The sequence below is a fragment of the Helianthus annuus genome, chromosome 5, assembly GCF_002127325.2.
Source record: "Helianthus annuus cultivar XRQ/B chromosome 5, HanXRQr2.0-SUNRISE, whole genome shotgun sequence".
NCBI lineage: Eukaryota > Viridiplantae > Streptophyta > Magnoliopsida > Asterales > Asteraceae > Helianthus > Helianthus annuus.
The window spans coordinates 5,200,664-5,207,335 of NC_035437.2; positions in this window are offsets into that span (position 1 = coordinate 5,200,664).

Consider the following 6,672-nt stretch of genomic DNA (forward strand, 5'->3'; position numbering starts at 1 on the left):
ATCCCTAACTGTCACAACCCCCGGTCCCTAGTTCCCGGGAACGGGCGGCCGTGAGCCAGTTTCGGTGGTATCACATTTATTTATCCAATTTGGCAGCGGAAATTTTCATCAGGACCGTAGTTAGGAAATATTTAATCAGAGTAAACCACCATGTTTTATAACATTAAACATATGGGTAAAAACCCAAGTTTTCAATACACACGTTTCATAGGAATAAATCCTATTTATTTAATAAAACATCCATTTTATTCTTAGGTAACTTTATTGCCACTTTTCCAAGCCTCCAGTGCTGTCCAGCTGGCTTCTATTTGGCTTTCACATTTTGTTACCTGAAACGCGTTTTAAAACATTTTGTCAGTGGGAAACACTGGTGAGTGAATCCCAGTTTAATCAAGTTTAAATAAAATTCACAGTGAACAGTATTGAGGGCGATCCCGCAATTACATTTGTTTCCAAGTTATATCAATTATCACCTGTTGGTACTGTCGACACCCGACTTGTGGAAATGTTACTCCTTAACCAGGTTGTAACAAATTTTATATACAAAACCCCAACATACCCACGATAATTGTATTCTTACAAATACTCAATAACTGTCATTCGCATGGAAAAGTATGTAAGGTTTTGTAAAAACAGTTAACAAAAAGGAGATTACTCACATTGCTGTTTTAGGTTATTCTTTAGGGTTTCCTGGTGAATATCTATAATTTACACAATGCACGTGTGTTAGTATAATAACCCATTTTAACATTAGTAATACCCTCCCCGAGATGGTATTCCAACGACTACGTCGGGCAGAACCACGACAGCCGTTACGGAACCCTAGATTAATCGGGCAGCGTATCTAATACGTCTCCAGGGGTTATAATACTTACATCGTAGCAGAACCTCGCTATTTTAGGGGGTATAATGCCCGGGTATAGTAACGCCACTACAGAAAATTAAGAAAGAAAGAAAGATTTGAGCGAGACGGACTGAAGGCCGTTGCCTTCTATTTATAGGGCTGTAATCGTACTTTCTCGCGGCCCGCGTGAAGAACAGGCCAAGCTTACGCGGCCCGCGTCAACGCTGGGTCAACGCGTAGCTTGGCTGGGTCAGCGTATAGGTCCGCCACGATGATGACACGTGTCATCACCGGGCTGCGCCACCATTTGAGACACTCGCGGCCCGCGTTAACTAATGGAATCTCTTATGCGGCCCGCGTCAACTAAAGAATTCAGCGGAGTCCGGTTACACCTTCATACGGCCCGCGTTAAGTTGAGGTGAGGTCCTACGCGGCCCGCCTCAGCTTAATAATTATTGTTTTTAATTTATTTTATATATTATATTCTAATTTGGGCTCGGTTTTCACATACGGGTTGCATATAAAGACATATTGATATATTTAAAGATATATTAGGGTGTCAGAAATATTATGAGGGTGTCGGTTTTACCGAGGGTTGTTATATCCTCCCCACCTTGTTTTAGAGCTCGTCCTCGAGATCTACTGGAACAAGTGTGGATATTTCTTTTGCATTTCTGATTCAAGTTCCCATGTATATTCAGGTCCTCTTTTGGAGTCCCATTTCACTTTGACCAGAACTAATCTCTTATGCTTGAGATTTTTAATTTTTCTATCTTCAATCTGTAGAGGCTTCTCTACAAATTTGAGTTGTTCCTTAACCTCTATATCTTTGAGAGGTACTACGAGTGATTCATCAGCTAGGCACTTTTTGAGATTAGATACATGAAATACATCATGTATTCCTACCATTTCCTCTGGCAGTTGTAGCTGATAGGCTACAGGTCCTATTCTTTTAAGAATTTTGAAAGGTCCAATATACCTGGGACTTAGCTTTCCTCTTTTGATGAATCTTACCACTCCTTTCCAGGGAGAGACTTTCAATAATACTTTATCTCCCACTTGAAATTCTAATGGTTTGCGTCTGTTATCGGCATAACTCTTTTGTCGATCACGTGCTGTTTTCAGTCGTTCCTTGACTTGAATGATTTTATCAGTTGTTTCTTGTACTATCTCAGGTCCAGATAATTGTTTTTCCCCAATTTCTACCCAACAGACTGGGGTTCTGCACTTTCGTCCATAAAGTGCTTCGAATGGTGCAGCATTGATACTTGTGTGATAACTGTTATTATAAGAAAATTCTATTAAAGGTAAGTGTTCGTCCCAATTACCTCCAAAATCAATTACACAAGCTCTAAGCATGTCCTCCATTGTCTGAATTGTCCTTTCGCTTTGTCCGTCCGTTTAAGGATGATAAGCTGTGCTTAGATTTATCCTGGTTCCCATTGCTTTTTGGAAACTTGACCAAAAATGAGAAGTAAAACGGCTATCTCTATCGGAAACAATTGATAAAGGAATGCCATGTAAAGAAACGATTTCATTTACATACAATTTAGCTAATTGTTCCATACTAAAGGTTTCCTTCATTGGTAAGAAATGAGCTGACTTGGTTAACCTATCTACAATCACCCAGATTGTATCATTACATTTCCTTGTTTTAGGCAATTTGGTAACAAAATCCATTGTTATCAATTCCCATTTCCAAACTGGTATTTCTAATTGTTGTAACAAACCTGAGGGTTTCTGATGTTCAGCTTTAACTTGTGAGCAAGTTAAACATTTAGAAACATAAGCTGCTACATCCTTTTTCATTCCTATCCACCAGAAATTTTTCCTTAAATCCTGGTACATTTTATCACTTCCTGGATGCATCGTATATTTAGACTTATGAGCTTCTTCTAATATACAGTGACGTAAATTTCCTAATTTAGGTATCCACATTCTCTTTTTATGGAACCTCCAAATTCCATCTGTTCCTTGTTCTAATTCCTTAATCATTCCCTTTAATTTTTCAGTATCCTCCTTGATTACTGATTCTTGTGCTTTTCTAATCTGATTGTTTAAATCTACTTGTAGATTTAATTTAAGAGAACGTACCCTTTTTGGCTTTTCATGATACTTTCGACTTAAAGCATCAGCCACCACATTGGCTTTTCCTGCATGATACTGGATATCACAATCATAATCACTAAGTAACTCCATCCAGCGTCTCTGTCTCATATTCAACTCTTTTTGCCCGAAGACATATCTTAAACTCTTATGATCCGTGAATATGGTAAACTTACTACCATAAAGATAATGTCTCCAAATCTTAAGGGCAAAAATTATGGCTCCTAATTCCAAATCATGGGTCGAATAATTTTCTTCATGACTCTTAAGCTGTCTAGATGCATAAGCTATAACCTTTTGGCATTGCATTAATACGCATCCATAACCTAACTTAGAAGCGTCACAAAAGACTACAAAGTCTTCAGTTCCTTCTGGTAACGCTAGTATCGGTGTATGGGTTAATCTTTGCTTAAGAATTCTAAAGGCTTCTTCTTGTTTTGGTCCCCATTCAAACTTAATAGATTTACAGGTTAACTTAGTTAAAGGAATGGCTATTCTAGAAAAATCTCGGATAAATCTTCTATAATAACCGGCCAATCCTAAGAAACTTCTAACCTCAGTTGGTGACTCTGGGGTTTTCCATTTGGTAATTGCCTCGATTTTTGTTGGGTCTACATGAATTCCTTCATGGTTAACTAAATGTCCGAGAAATTGTACTTGTTCTATCCAAAACTCACATTTTGAAAATTTAGCATAAAGCTTTTCCTTTCTCAATAAACTTAAAAGTAAGTGCAAGTGTTTTGCATGCTCTTCTTTACTTTTAGAGTAAATTAGAATATCATCTATGAAAACAATTATGAATTTATCCAAATATGGCTTACATATTCGGTTCATCATGTCCATAAATGCGGCTGGGGCATTGGTTAAACCAAATGGCATGACAGTAAATTCATAATGACCATACCTTGTTCTGAATGCGGTTTTAGGAATATCCTCTTCCTGTACCTTTAATTGATGATATCCTGATCTTAAATCGATTTTGGAGAAAAATCGAGCTCCTTGAAGTTGATCAAACAAATCATCGATTCTTGGTAATGGATACCGGTTCTTAATCGTGACTTTGTTCAATTCACGGTAGTCAATGCACATACGCATTGATCCGTCCTTCTTTTTGACAAATAAAATTGGTGCTCCCCATGGCGATGAGCTTGGCTGTATAAATCCTTTCTCCAACAATTCGTCTAATTGTTTCTTTAGTTCTTGCATTTCAGCGGGTGCCAAACGATAAGGTGCTTTGGCAATCGGTGTTGTCCCTGGTAACAGGTGAATTCTGAATTCAACTTCCCTGTCTGGCGGTAGTCCTGGCAATTCTTCTGGAAAGACATCTGAAAATTGGGACACTACTGGAATGTCTTTTAACTCTTTTCCTTTAGTGTTAGTGATTGTAGAAATCAAATACACTATAGATCCTTTCCTTATACAACTTGCAGTTTTCATCACAGAGATGAATTTAGTGGGTCTAGATGGCTTATCTCCTTTAATTGTCATCTTTTCACCTCTTAGTGATTTTATCTGTATTGACTTTTGATCACATAAGATATTTGCTTTATTGGCTATTAACCAATCCATTCCTAATACGACATCAAATCCTACCAGATTCATTGGGTAAAGGTTTGCAATAAATTTTTGATTAAAAATTTCTATTCTTGCTCCCTGCAAGATTTCAGAAATTCTAACGGTTTCTCCATTTGCGGTTTCTACTAAACATTCTTGTGGTAGTTTAGTTAATGATTGATTTAGGAGTTTGCAAAATGAAGTAATAAAACTTTGGTTGGCACCAGAGTCAAATAATACTTTAGCAAAAATATCATTAACTAAAAACGTACCAGCAATTACATCTGGAATCATTCTGGCTTCATCTGCAGTTAAAACGAATGCTCTAGCATTTTTAGTATTCTTGTTGTTTGCAGCTGGAGTCAATTTTGGGCAGTTTGTCTTAATATGACCTTTTTCTCCACAGTTGTAGCACATTCCATTACTGGCTTTTCTCCTGCAATTTTCTTCCTTGTGTCCTGGCGCCTTACAGTAATTGCAGTAAGTAGAGCATCTTCTAGAATGCTTCTTCTTGCAGTTCTTGCAGTATGGTGCAGAGGTAGAACCTATATTTCTACGGTTGGAATTCCCAGAACGGAATTCTTGGGTAAGCCTTTGGGTTAGGTTTCTCCTCTGGTCTTCTTCTCTAGTACGGATTAACTCATCTGTCAAGGTATTGGCTAGTTCTACAGCTTCTTCTATAGTTTGGGGTCTAGCTGCCTTGACTACATGTCTAATCTCTCCAATTAATCCCCAGATATAACGGGAGATTAATATCGGTTCAGGTGATGCAAGGGTTGGTACTATCCTAGCATACTCAAAGAATGTGGTAGTGTAACCCTTACTGTCTACCCCGATCATTCTAAGATTCAGAAACTTATTTGCTATCTGTTCCTTTTCATTGGGAGGGCAGAATTTCCTTTCTACCATATTTTTAAATTCCTCCCATTCCATGTTATAAATCTTATCACTTCCTCTTGATTGGAGGATAGTGTTCCACCATTCTAAGGCTACGTTTTTAAACAGATTTGAAGGAAACATTATCTTATCTTCTTCAGCACATTTGCTTATTTTTAAAACGGCCTCAGTTTTCTCTATCCAGCGTAGGGCTGCAATGGGTCCTTCATTGCCCGAGAATTCTATTGGTTTACAGGACCAGAATTCTTTGTAAGAACAACCATATGGCATGGTTCTTCTTCTTTTGGGAATGGGCGCTTGAAGTATAGGTCCATTGTTCACGCTGTTTTCCAGTTCACTTGGTCGTTTACTGCTATGCTTACTTTTATTATTCGCTTCTTGAACTGTTTGAATAATAAATGGCATTGCATCTATAATTCCTTGTGCCACTATATGTTGAACGGAACTGTTATCCATTTGGTTTCCATTGTTATTTTTGTCCGGATTCTCATTAACCACGTTAATGTTACTCTGGTTATCGTTATTCAGATTATCCTGATTTTCCTCGTCGACCATCTGAATTTTAAACAATTTACCAAATATTAATATCACAATTAATATTTGAATATAACCAATCATACGACACGCACTTTTAACCAAAAGCATCGAGCATTGCGACTTTTACTCTATTTATATAGTATGCATCATTACACACTAGTACTGAAATTTAAATTACAATACTGACTGAAATGTAAAGCTACAATACTAATAGTAGGCATCCGTATTGTTTTTTTTTTCTAACACATACACACATATATTTTATTTTATTATTATTATTATTACTACTACCGTTTCTGCCTTCACCTTCACTGATATGGATTCATCCAAAAATCCATATTACGCTCATCGTATTTCCATACGAGGCGTTCTCCCACCTGTCGCATTCGATCACTACTTTTTAAAATTTCCTCCCCAAAAGTCCTAAGTTCTTGGACATTTTCTGCACTCATTGGGGGTGCAGGTTCTAGGACTGGGTTTGGAAACTGGAGTACGGGTTCCTGATATGGAGGCATAGGGGCTTGGTACGGGTATGGATTCTCTAAAATTTCCCTAACATATGCATCACTAATGTTGTAGGGATCTTGAGGATCTAACCCTGGGTAAGCTCCTAAGTTGGGCATTGGCACATTTTCCTGTATTGAGTTTTGTTGCACGTAGTCCCTAACATCGTCCCACCAGGGGTCGTAATTGTTTGGGTCTAGGGGATCTGGTGCAGGTACCCTAGGTATCTC